This window comes from Lampetra fluviatilis, chromosome 30 (assembly GCF_964198595.1).
Source record: "Lampetra fluviatilis chromosome 30, kcLamFluv1.1, whole genome shotgun sequence".
In the NCBI taxonomy this organism is placed as follows: domain Eukaryota; kingdom Metazoa; phylum Chordata; class Hyperoartia; order Petromyzontiformes; family Petromyzontidae; genus Lampetra; species Lampetra fluviatilis.
In genome coordinates, this window is record NC_136304.1 from 1754428 (window position 1) to 1767524 (window position 13097).

The window sequence follows — 13097 nt, forward strand, 5'->3', positions numbered from 1 at the left end:
TACGACCGCGATGTCACGGAGGTCAGTGCGGGTTGGCAAAACGGGGCCGAGTGGCTCGGGACCGCTTCAGATGCCAGTCGTCACTGACGTTAGTCATGTCTGGGAATTGAACTCTGTTTGCTGGGCTCGTAGATAACCTCTGTACCACCACTCTACATCGCCAGATGTGCACTACTGCATGGGAGACGCAGGATACGTAATCAATTATTATTGTTGTTGCTGAATTGTAACACCCATGTATGGCGCATATGTTTGCAGCTTCAAAATTCCAAAAGCATTGATCGTGAAATATACATTTGACGACGCATCAACATGACAAGACGGGGGTCACATTAAGCTCGCGTGACCAAAGGTTTCCAACGTCTTAAAGACGGATCGCTGAACTTCTTTGAGCTTGCCGTGAAGGGTTGTTTATGATGCCCATTGTATCGGTCTCATCCGATCTCACAAGCTAAACAAGCTGAAGCCTGCCGAGTGCTTGAATAGGCGGTCGCCTTGCGTAAAACTAAAGGGGGTGTTGTCGGTTGCTCCGGCTGTACGATGTCAGCAGAGGGCAGTGCAGCCAGATCCATTGTGCTGTACTATCCGCCTAGCCACCCCCAAACCCGCACTGACCAGCATGGTGAAGTATGGTCAATGACCCCTCACGACTCACGTTGTGGGTGTGCCCTCATCAAAGGGCTGTGTGCGCGCAATACATTATGGCATTTTACACATCTGAATTTCCAAACATCTTTTCACAAACGCTGCAAGCATCGTTACCATTTCTAGGGAGTCTTTTGGCACTTGAAGCCTGCTTCACGGTTTCGGTGACCCTGTGTTTTTTTTATTTTCGCCCAATCATGTCCGCCGTTGGAGGAGAGAGATATTTGGAATTCCGCTGTCTGTTGAGTGGCTTAGTCTCCATACCGAAGAGAATGTCCAGGGCACATTCAACCATTAATCCCTACTTTTCTTCGCTTGTTCAGTCTGCATTGGTCAAAATTACCACGCAGAGTCTACTGTGTACGGCTCGAGCCGAAGATTGATGCGTTGCACATGGTTTGCTTTTTTTTTGCTTCTGAACGAAAGCCATTCGTTTTGAAAACTGCTTTGCAGTCATGTGATTGCACCCACCCACAAGTGATGTCACCTTTTGGCAAAGCCGCCTGCCGGGATATCGAAGCGTGCTTCTTTCTCCCTTTGCTCGGTCATTCATCGCTCTCGCTCTGGAATCGCCACGCGATGTGGAGAGATGGGATCGTTGCCAGCCCGCAAAGCTTAAACATGCCCACCCTTGGCACTTAGAAAATTGCTAACGATTAAATATGCACAATAAACATTTCTTAATGTGTTTTTCTTTTTTTGTCGATGATCAAATCAACCAAAATGGGCCCAATTTCATCAGTGGATAGACAAAGGGGCTTTACGTGCACACGTGGTTTATTTGTGCACTAACCTAATTATCCTGATGGCTTACGCCCACGCACAGCTTCCAGTGAAGCATTGTTAATGAACACTGAATAATTAAACGTGTGTACCCACTTCTGTCCAGCCAGCGGTAAAGAAATGGCCATTTACCCACTTGGCATGGGCGAGAGTGCAGATGCTCAGGCCTCTTCCGTGGTGTCTGATCAGTGTGGAAGAGCAGGCCAAGTACCCTCTCGAGGGACGCTCTATGTATCTGCCTCAAGGGGATGCCCTTCTGCCAGCAGTGAGAAAGTGCGGGGATGCACCTTTATCTCTTTGGCTGCACGTCTCGCGGTCTCCGAGCGGCCCGATTGAGCTGTGGAGGGGTCACGGGGAACCCTTCCGTTCACATAAATCGCAGTGGACGCGCACCGCTGACCTCCGCCTGCTGTAGAGATTCGGCGTCAATCCGACACGCGTGCCGCAGTCCGGCAACAGCCATCCTTGTCGTCTCGAGCCGTTTTCTAGGTTTTTTTCCACCCACAGGGTGGGCGGCGTGAAAGTGCCTCGCCTCCAACTCGCCGTCTCTCCGCATCGCCAATCTCCGCCCGCGTTGTCAATCTCCGCATTCCCCAATCCATTCGCTTCGCTCGTGCCTGGCGATGCTGTGGTCTCGCTTCTCTTCCGCCGACTTTGCAGCGATGGGTCCAATTGTTGTCGCTCTGATTCGCGCTTTCGAACGCTCCTCTTCTCCGTGACGCACACCTCTTCCACAAGTGGCAAAAAACAATGACCCGCAGTGCGACCGCCACCACCCCAACCAATGGCTCGTACCGTGAACGACCTGCATTGTACGGCGGCATGGACAGTATTACACGAGCTGCTCCCAAAGCTGTCACCAGGCTCACATGCTTCATACCCGGCTGAAGTATTTACACATACTTGCCGTACGCTGGAAGAAAAAGTGGGTGAATCATCCCCGTGGAAAATATAAGTCTGCCGGTTAAAATGCAAACAGTCCAAACGTGTTGTTAATTTCAGGACCTACATTGACACATTAACATGGAGTCTTGGCGCTGCGGTTGTTAGTGCGATACACTATAAACCTGGTGGCCTGAAATCGATTGCTGTCCAACAGGAGTGATATATCTCAGCCAGTCCTAGTCACCCCCTTCACCAGCCCGTCCTGACCAGTGTCGTGAAGTATGCTTTTATAAGTCCCAAGACCGACCGACACCCAGTAGTGGATTTGCAAAGGGTCGCAGATGTTGTTGTATTTTATTATGGACATCCATAATTACATATCATGGGCGAGATGTGAACGGATGATGGCAATATCACTCAGGGAAAGGAGTTGGAATGAAGAAGCCCTAGTAGGGGCTACGAATAGTATCTGTAAAGGAAGGCTAGATGTGTTGGAAAGAGACAAAGAAGATGCATTTAAAAGGGCTATGGAGATTAGAAACCCATAGATTAGCATACAGAACCATGTGCGTATACAGAGACCCATAGATTAGAATGGCTATGTAGACGCCACTGGCACAGCGCAGGACGAGTCGAGGGAGATTGGGAGGTGGTGAAACGAGATATGAGGGCAGTGGACGTGACGAGAGAGGGGGCACAACATGCAAGCACGTGGAGAAGAAAAATATAAGCAGCCGATGCCACGTGACCAATGAGATTTTCTGGCTTGGAAGAAGAAGACTTCAATGACATATTAAAAGGGCGACATCCAAAGATAATGAACACGTGGGACTGCTGTGTTACAAGGCATTGGCAGGCACAAGGGAGGCATTTAGACCGCGCTGCAGACTCCTACGCATTCCAGTCCGCGTGCCAGGAACTCTTGAGCAGTTGAGCATGATTGCAGGTCCCTGCATAGCACGATGCACGATTCTTTCTCGTGCAATGTGCAGCGTGCACGTTATAGTTGCCGCGTGCAGCTCGGTTACTGCCGTATTCTCCCGTTTATAAGACGCTCCGGGAACGTAAGACGCACCCCAAACTTGTGCCCGGTGTCAATTTACAGAAATTTGGTCTTACGCAGACACACCTATCAGGTTATAAATATGCACCCAGCAACTTTTGCTGTCAAATAGAGGGAAGTGGGTCTTCATCTGGAGAATACGGTAGTATACTGTTCCCCTGAAATCCCTCACTCAGCCCCAATAAGTATCAGGAGGATACTCAGTTCAGATATATTGGCAATTCCATCGATCGGTGTTTGGCTTGCGGAAGGAAATCTGAGCATCCAGAGAAGATCAACTCATTCGAGGATGTAACATCCAAAAGCACCACGCAGATAGATTCCAGATTCCGTTGCTGTCCTGGCCAAATCGCAGCTCAAGCGTCTGACGCCTGCCCTCGTCAATCAGCGTCTCGGCTCTGCGGTTACCAGGCTCAAAGCCCTGCTTGGCTTCTGGGATCTGACAAGATAGGACAGGCTCTACGGTATGAAAAATAAGGCTATCCCGAGATACAGCTGCCAGTGGCGTAGCTAGGATATTTTGCGCCCGGGGACGAACTATAAAATTGGTGCCCCCCCCCCCCGTTTAATCACATACCAAAATGTAATTACATGACATGTAGGCTGTGTGTGGCGGGATATATAAACTTTTAGGTTGCGGTGTAGATTTGTGCAGTAGTTTCAGGCTGTTGCGCCCGCCGCGATAAGTTATAATGTAACGTTGTAAGCCTCATTTTGGCGCCCCTTTACCTTGGCGCCCGGGGACATATGTACCCCCCCTGCCCCCCCCCTCGCTACGCCTCTGACAGCTGCTCATCCCGAGCGAGTAATACTCGGCAACGTGCATTGCCTTTGTACGAGTCGCCTTTGGGCGTTGTTCTCTGGTCAGACACTGGTGAGACGATGCGTGTGGTTAACGCAGACTCCATTCCTTGACAAAGGCATCTACTTGGCGTTGTGTGTTTATTGCCAGAAAGGATAAAACCTATTATTATTTTTATACGTTCATATTGGCAAAAAAGGTCCCATGTGATACGTTCAAACGGCGAGTTATTCTTCATCGGTTGTTGCGCAATGCCCCCAGTTATTCAGCAGCGAGCGCCGTCCTGCATCGGCTGCGTGTGAAGGGAACCCTTTCTTCACCCCCCCCCCCCCTGTGCGCCGCGTAAGCGAAAATATTTTTTCGAACAAACGCAGCACAGCAAAGTGGCTCAAGCGTTTTGGCACTGGAGGCACCGCTTCATATCCAGTGACAGAATTCGCTTTCTGAGGCAAGACTGAACTTGAGCCACTGGAAATGTTGCGACGTGATTGACCCAGGGGCTTTCTGCTGCGATGGAATTGTTTTTTTACACGATGACAGCACGGGCATGAATCTTGGCGTCCCTGTGTCGCGCGCTTCGTTTGCCAAAACGAACGATGGGGCTGCTCAAATATCTTTAGACTGATACATTTCGCCGGCAACTACGACGCGTCATCGTACAAACATTTTTGTTGTTGTTAGATTATTTTACCGCCGCGTCTTCGCTATCGAGTGTGCAGGCAGTGCCACTGCCCCGGGACTCGGGGCTGGAAGGGTCCATGCCAGCCCTGTGGAAAACAAAAAGCGGGGAATTTGACAGGGGGCACTGAATAGGCATTGCAACTAACTTCAGGCGGTACCATGTCTCCTATACAACAGTGGCAACAACAACGTAAAGATTGTATCGGTTCAAATACGGGTAACATCACCTGCAATGTAAGAAACAAACACATGGTTTATACTTTTGGAAACATCATGTTGGAAACATTAGAACGAACTCATGAAGGGTTGCCACCTCCTGAGGTACAACACACACCAGGGCATATCATGAGAATAAAGTAACCCACAATAGCGAAAGAAGGTTAAATCATGTGAACGCATTGATTTGAGAATTGTGTTGTTAGTAAAGATATGGGAAAAAACACGACTTATAAAGTCTTGGGAAGACTTACAGCTTTCTCAAGACAGCTACCTCAAAAAGAGGATGATCCTGGGAAATCAGGACAGGTGGCAACCGGATATCTCACGCACACAGCATGTCTATATCTTCAGAGTGATACTGTACAGACTTCCTCGGACTAATCTCATCCACAGATGATCAGTGGCCAGGGCCCATGAAAAGGGCTTTGTTCAGTTTTTTTTGTCGTACAGCTAGTACCGCCAGACTAGTATGTATGGATGTTGAACTTCTTTTGCACCGTGCTAATCGGAGGTGCGAGTGAAGGACAACAAACTAAACACCAAAAGCAGTTCTAAATAAATTAGTTTTCAATCTAAACGTAAAAGTGCATGGCCCCAGTGGCTTCCGAATATCGGAAGAGCGTTCCAGACGGCCAAAAAAAAGCGCCTCTTAAGGCGCGAGATACAGTGGCCGCCTTTGTTCGACGGTTCGCCATAAGCCACTGTTGCTGCGAGGATGACTGCTAAAGATAGGTAGTTATACTCTTTGTTTTTTTTCGTAAAGTCACGTAGGTAAAAAATTTGATAAAATAGATTAAAACAACTACATTAAATAACGACGTTTCGGGCGCAACACAAGCGTCCTTCTTCAGGTGGGGACAACGTAGTGAAAGCACAACCGTTTAAGTGTGTCTAATAAATGGCTGTGACGAGGAATGATATAGTCGCGGGGGATGGAGGGAGGGGGGCCATGGTGAGTGTGTGGGCGGGTTGTGGACTGGGAGGCAACGATGTGAGGAACGGGGAGGACGTTGGGAGGCAAAGCATGGAGCTCAAACTGAAGCTTTGTGATGCAGGGGGGGCGGAAGTAGATAAGAAAGCTAAGATTAAGCAGCCTTTTGTTATGCTGCCGGGGGGAAAATTAGAAATGCGCAAGATGAACACTAACGTGTGGTAATGGTGATAGGTAGTGGTTGGTTACCAGTGGCGTGGAAATAATTAAATGGGGCCCCGTGTCCAATTTTCGTGGCCTGGCACCTAGGCCTTCACGCCCCGTGGGCTCAGTGCACACTTGGAAGCTTATGCCACTGGTGTTTATACCATGTTCATTGAGCGTGGGCTTCAACTTCTCACCGAGTGTTTGTTGAGGTCGCGGGTAGACTGGCATAGGTGCGTGGCCGATATCCACAGACAGAGCGAGAGGTACCAATGGATGTGGCGTGCCGTGCGATCGCTGACCCGCTGAAATTTGGCCCTGCGTTTTCACCGTAAAGACGCCTTGAGCGTCGGTAGATATTGTAGGGTCAAATTACTGCCCGTATCGTGCGCGTAGAGATGGCCTTTCGAAACAACGGATGTTGACGAAGTTGTGGCTTTGTCTTCATCAGCATAACCATAGTTTCCTTTCCCTGTTCCTTTTTTGCTTCGAGTGGTGCTTTTATAAATGCACGTGCATCGGGGACGTCCATAAATGACGTCACACGATTTTGGACGATTTTTGACCCCCCCCTCTCGTCACACGGCGTCACAAAAAGTCAGACCCCACCCAAAAAAACATGTTTCAAATCGCTTCAAATCGCTTTAAACTATTGTCATTGTAGTGCATATTTAATGTGGCGCTGCACTCTGATGTTGTAGGAGAAAACATTTATTAAAACGTCTATTTAATGAATTAGAACGTGTTGTCTCTATTTATTTAAAGTTGCGTATTTTGATGTGACGTCACATTTCTCAACCTCCCCCCGCTCGTCACACATCGTCACAAATGTCTGACCCCCCCTAGGTGCGTGACGTCATTTATGGACGGCGCCATCGCTGCGTGTAACTACGAATGAACCTTTGCCGCACTTAAAACGGCATTATCAAACACAGGCGAAACATGTCACTTGTGAATGCGCTTATGATTTAAACAATCTGCAAAGATTGACTTGCATTAATGTATATCTTAATATCCTGCATGCGATATCACTGGGTGCCTGTGTGTGCTTTATAAATGCAGTTACAAGCGAATACAACTATAAGGCCCTTTGTAAATCCACTGCTGGATGAAGCTGGTCTCCCGACACGGTGTCAGTCATAAGAGTTGTTTATACAGTCACTGTTGTTAAACAGTCTACAATCACTGTATTAAACAGTCTACAATCACTGTATTAAACATTCTACAATCACTGTATTAAACAGTCTACAGTCACTCCATTAAACAGTCTACAATCACTGTATTAAACAGTCTACAATCACTGCATTAAACAGTCTACAATAACTGCATTATAGTCTACAGTCACTGCATTAAACAGTCTACAATCACTGCATTATAGTCTACGGTCACTGCATGCGAAATTATTTCACGAAAACAGCGTGGACGCGCCAGGGCAGCGTCCAACCTTCACATGCCACGGCTGCTGTTACTGGGATTAAAAAACATCGTGTTGAGCACAACGTGTACACGGTGAAGGTGGTGGGGTTTTTTTTTGCCCAAACAATCCACATTTTGTATTTTCTTTCCTTCTGTTCTCTTTGCTAAGAGTTCTTCTACAGTGTGCTTTTCCACATTCCGCCGTCCAGTTGGCAGGCTTGGACAAACACGGGTTTATTACATGCTCGGTCCTTCCCGGCGAAGAGGAATGCGGCTAATTTCCCTTTGGGTCCACGATATAACTTTCCCGAAAGGATGAAAAAAAACCCCTCCCGTTGCCTGTCTTTGCGCATAGGCTGCAGAAATATGGAGAAGGGATGCAGGCGTGCGTGGGTGTCGAGCGCATTTTTGGCACACGGCAGATTTTAAATCATCCATGTGTTGTGTGAACGCAGCTTAAAGTGGACCGGGACACTGGCTACAATCGGTAATACTTCTCGGGATTTGTTTTCCTCCTCCCAATTTCAAGGCTCATGGCTTGTGCACTTGGCGGGCGCAATGGACCGCGGGCCGTCGAGTTCCGAGTCCAACTCACCGCACTACGAAACTCGACGAGCCGAGTTCGATTCTCAACCACGGCTAACGTTAGATGGCGAGTGGTATCTGAACCGGCCCCTAAAGGGCTCCTTTCACCAAGATGTGGTGAAGTGAAGCCAAACAACAGGTCGTGGCGAAAGCCTTCATCCAGCAGTGGATTGACAAAAATGTGTGAAATTTTTAAGTTTGGTGATTTTAATCCTATTGCCCTGGGTGAATTGACCTTTGTGAATCTTACAGCTCTACCCTCTGTACACAGCCACCATCTCTCAAAACCTCCACTCTGAAATCCCTGTCCTGCTAAGGTCATCATCTTTCCAATCCAAAGATTTCCCGTATAGCCTAAACAGACTGTCGGGGCAAGTTATGTTAGCGAGCACCTATGAAGGCCCGCATGGCACAGGAGGGGGTGGGGTGGGCCAGTCCACCCACTCCCTGACTACCAACTTCAACCCCCACATCCGAGCTCACCCCCCCACCCCACCACCCAACCATCTACCAAACTCCCACCACATTCCCTATGCACTCAAGGCCCGTTCAACAGCCTCTGCACTTGTATGTGATGAATGCGTGTTTATTTTTCATGCCGCTTGCTCAGCTTGTCTTAAACTTGGCAAAATAACGCAGCAAACTCAAAAGGCGCTCGTGTGTGTATGCGTGTGCTTTTTTTTCCAATACCAGCCTCGATCAGGCTCTAGGAATAATAAATTCGATTTTTTTTCTGTTTTCCTTTGCCGAAATCTTTTGCTGTTGTCAAAATACACGGTGCTCTACGCACGATTTACGGGGTTTGAGGCAGTTTCTCGTGCCGAAGAGTGGCCGAGCATTTTAAGACATCTTTTTTGTTATAATTACATCGCAGTTCGTGAAATAAAAGATTGTAATGCCTCTTGCGGAAATGTGCCGTTCAAAATCTCAGACGACCGGGGGGGGGGGGGAGGACGCCGTCGTGAGTCGCATGTGGCGGGGTAAAGTGTGGGTATGTCCACCTCGACCAACACATCTGGCCACGTTCAACACCACAGCACTCAACTTGTGCTACTCCAGCACAGTTTGGGAACGATCAGCAAGGACGACAGACCCTGCACTCAGTGACGCCTGCCGCATCATTAGAGGTCGCCTCAAACCCACAAACGTGATATCACCACCGTGGACATCCTTTGCCGTTGTAGCGCCACCGGACATCCGGAGAGCTGTGGCGAGGCGAGCGCAGAGGAGGAAACAAACAGGAGGCGCCAGACAGCCTCGACACCACCGTCACCGCTGCAGTCAAACGCCACAAGTCACAACAGCACTCGTTCCGCACAAAGTGCTTGCCACGAGTGAAACACAATACCTTGCTGATCTCGACAAGGAGCATAAAGCATCACGCAAAATCCGGTCATCCACGCAGCGGCTTTTGGCTGACCATCAAACAAAGAACGGCCACCACATCGCGCGCTTTCAGATGCGCTTCTGCGGCCTTCTGGAACGCTCTTCCTTCCGATATTAGGAAGAACACTGGAGCTGCTTTTTTGCGTTGAGTTTGCTCTCATTCCCCCGCACCTCCGATTAACACGGTTGGCTACGTACGGTACGAACAAAGTTCAACACACACACACGGTCACTTTAAAAAAACACACACGGGGAGACGCGGCGCGAGCGTGGGCAATGGAACGAGAGTGAACGACCCTCTTCCCACAGGAGCAACTTCCCTCCGGGGCGGACCACGTGGCGAATTCTGAACAGAATTCGCACCCAAGTCGGCAGGTCAAGGTTCAACCGGGCCACGCGGGCGGTGGCCCTCTCGCGGCAGGTAAACCCGCAGGCGCTGGGGGCGAGCACGCCACTGGAAGGACATGTGGTGGACGGGTACGAAAAGTAAAACGTAGATCAACGGATCTGGCCAAGATGGAAGAGTAGACCAAAGTGCCGTCTAGAGTGGCTATCTAGGGTTCCCTCTAGCGGAGGACCTTCTGCCAGCGTCACCTTCAGCAAGTAATCACGGCGCTGCACCTTTTAGGAAATAGATAACGATATACCGCATTTACTTGATTCCGATAACTTTGTGTTTGTCATTCGATTATGCGGGATTATTTACTATTACTATTATCAGTGCAGATCTTTCTCCACAATCGAAGTATAGCGCTTGTCACACGGGACTGCTGCAGTAGGCTAGAACAACTTCAAGAACAGCACCGCCGGCTTACACGTGGCGAGCGCAGCGACGCTTTAATGACGCTGAAAGGGGCCCCGCGAGCGGCAGTAATCTGCTTTTAATTGCATTTTTTGGAAAGAGATCACGCCCAGTCGCTGCAACGTTTTAATGGACGATTCCTGGAAGGTTATGTTTAATCTCCAGCATCCCGAGCTGCTGATCTAGAGGTCATGGCGATGCGTTTAATTAAATTATGGGGTGATGGAGCGGTGGTGCAGTGATTTGAACCCGGTGACCTGAGTTCAATTTCCACCCACGGCTAACAGTCGTGGCGTCGGGAAGTATGGTCAAACAACGCCCAGGACCGACATGGTGTGGGCAGGCCTTCATCTAGCAGTGGTTTGACAGAGGCATCTGAAATATCACTATCATTGTTATTATATTTTTGGGTCTTTCGGTAAAGTCACGTATATAGGGTCAAAGAAAATAACAAAAAAATATTAAAAAAACTACTCATAGCACTTGGCAGATGTGATTTTTGCCCAGTGCTCTGAGTAGTTTTTTGTTATTTTTGAACCTATCTCCGTGACTTTACCGAAAGACCCAAGAATATGAATTCCTGCAGTCACGAAAGCTTTGAGTCAAGATTTAACTCTCATTGTCATCATAGTCGGCGTTGCATGTACCGATTCACAATTGACGTGTTATTTCTTTAGGTGAGATCACGTGAGTACGTTGCCAATGTGTGTCGTGCAACCCTCCTCCACCCGGCACAACCAAAATAAAGAAAGTTCCCACGTGACCAGACGTGACGATTGTTGTTGTTTCAGCAACACCGCGATTTTCCGAAAGAGAGAAATCAACACACGCATTCAACAATTAGCGCACGACGTTTGGCTGCGTTAACTACAGCCAGCATCGTCGAGTCCACAACATTGACACGCCGTTGGCTGTCTACAAACGCGGTATGACCCCACGAAAGCAATTGTGAAGTGCAACGTTGGTCACGCGAGCCGACGTGTTCAGTGTATCTCGCTGATCTCGTGAAGGAGAACAAAACATCACGCGAACTCCGCTCGTCACCCTCGCAGCAGCAACCGCCTTTTGGCTGCCGGCCATCGAACAAAGGCGGTGGTCACCGCATCGCGGGCTTTCAGATGCGCTTCTGCAGCCGTCTGGAACGCTCTTCCGTTCGATATTAGGAAGCCACTGGAGCTATATGCGCTTATAAATCATCTCGATAGAAAAAAAACGAATTTCTTGAGAACAGCTCTTTGTTTGTTGCCCTACCCCCGCACCTCCGATCAGCACGGTTGGCTACGCACAGTGCGACAGAAAGTTCAACATACATACGCACATACAAATCGTGTGCGCCCTCACTCCGTTTAGCTCCTTTGGTCCTCACTGCACACACGCGCCATTCGAATGCTTACGGAGAGCCCCACCACACTCGCGAGCAGTGCCGGATAATTATCCGAGTAGCAAAAGTATCTTCATTTGTAGCTACATACGTAGTAGCTACTACACTTTCAAGGGCCCCGCGCTAAATGCTTTCAAGCTATCAATTCCGGTTCAGTGATTCTTGCTCTATTACTATAGTACTATACTGCCTTCAACTTTTATAAACGACTGTGTGTTTAAGGTTAGCGATTTGTCGTATTATCTATCTGTATAGCAAATTAAAAAAGACAATAACTTTACCATGCAAGTAAAAATTTCGTGTTTTAATATTTAGGTTTTTTTTTATTTAGGGCCCCTTTATAACATATGCTACAGGCCCCGCACTAGCTTCATCCGGCACTGGCTGCGAGCCTGCCCGTCAATCACGCGCAGGCCTCGGGCCGCTCTGGGTTGTCGCTCAGCCACAGCGAGAGAGGGGAGGGGGCCTTGACACCGTGAGAGTCAGCCAACACGGCCTCCACGCGCTGGCGTGCATTCTTTATAGTCAACCTTGCTTTTGGGAAAGGACATCAAATTTGGCACGTAACCGGGTGGTGCAGGGCACGCTATGTATGTTGAACTTCTTTCGCGCCGTACGTAGCCAACCGTACTTATCGGAGGTGAGGGGTAAGGACAACACTAAAAACAAAACGCCGTTCGAAAGAAATTAGTCTTCAACTTCGACTTAAAAGTGCATAACTTCAGTGGCTTCCTAATAAAGAAAGGTAACCTTACAGTAAAAAGATCCTGGGTTGGATACCTGATTCGGGCGCCCTTTCTGTGTGGTGTGTTTGTCTGTTCTCCCCCTGTTCTGCGTGGGTTTCCTCCTGGCTCTCTGGTGTCCTCGCGAAAACTTGGCAGCACCCTCCTGAAGAAAAGCCTCGGCAGTCAGTGTGGGGTGCGCTGTCTAAACCACGCGCGCTGTCTCAACCACGTGCTCCTCTTTCTGTCTCTCGATGCAATTCAAAGCGTGCCACCACACCACGCTTCTTTGCGCACTTTTCAGCTGCTCCGTCTTTATTGGTCACTGTCGACATGTGCGAGTGGGAACATTCCATGAAATTGAGTGGAGCTTCGACAAGCGGCGTACACGCCGTAAGACAGGCAATGGTGTACCTCTCGGTTCATATTCTTTGGTTATTTCGGTAAAGTCACGTAGATATGAAATGGATAACTAAAAAGAACCAGGCTACAGTCTATATTATAGATTGCCAGTACACTCACTCCGATTAAGAACCAGGCTACAGTCTACATTAGTGTTTTTTTTTACGTTATGTTCTATTCTTATCTTTCT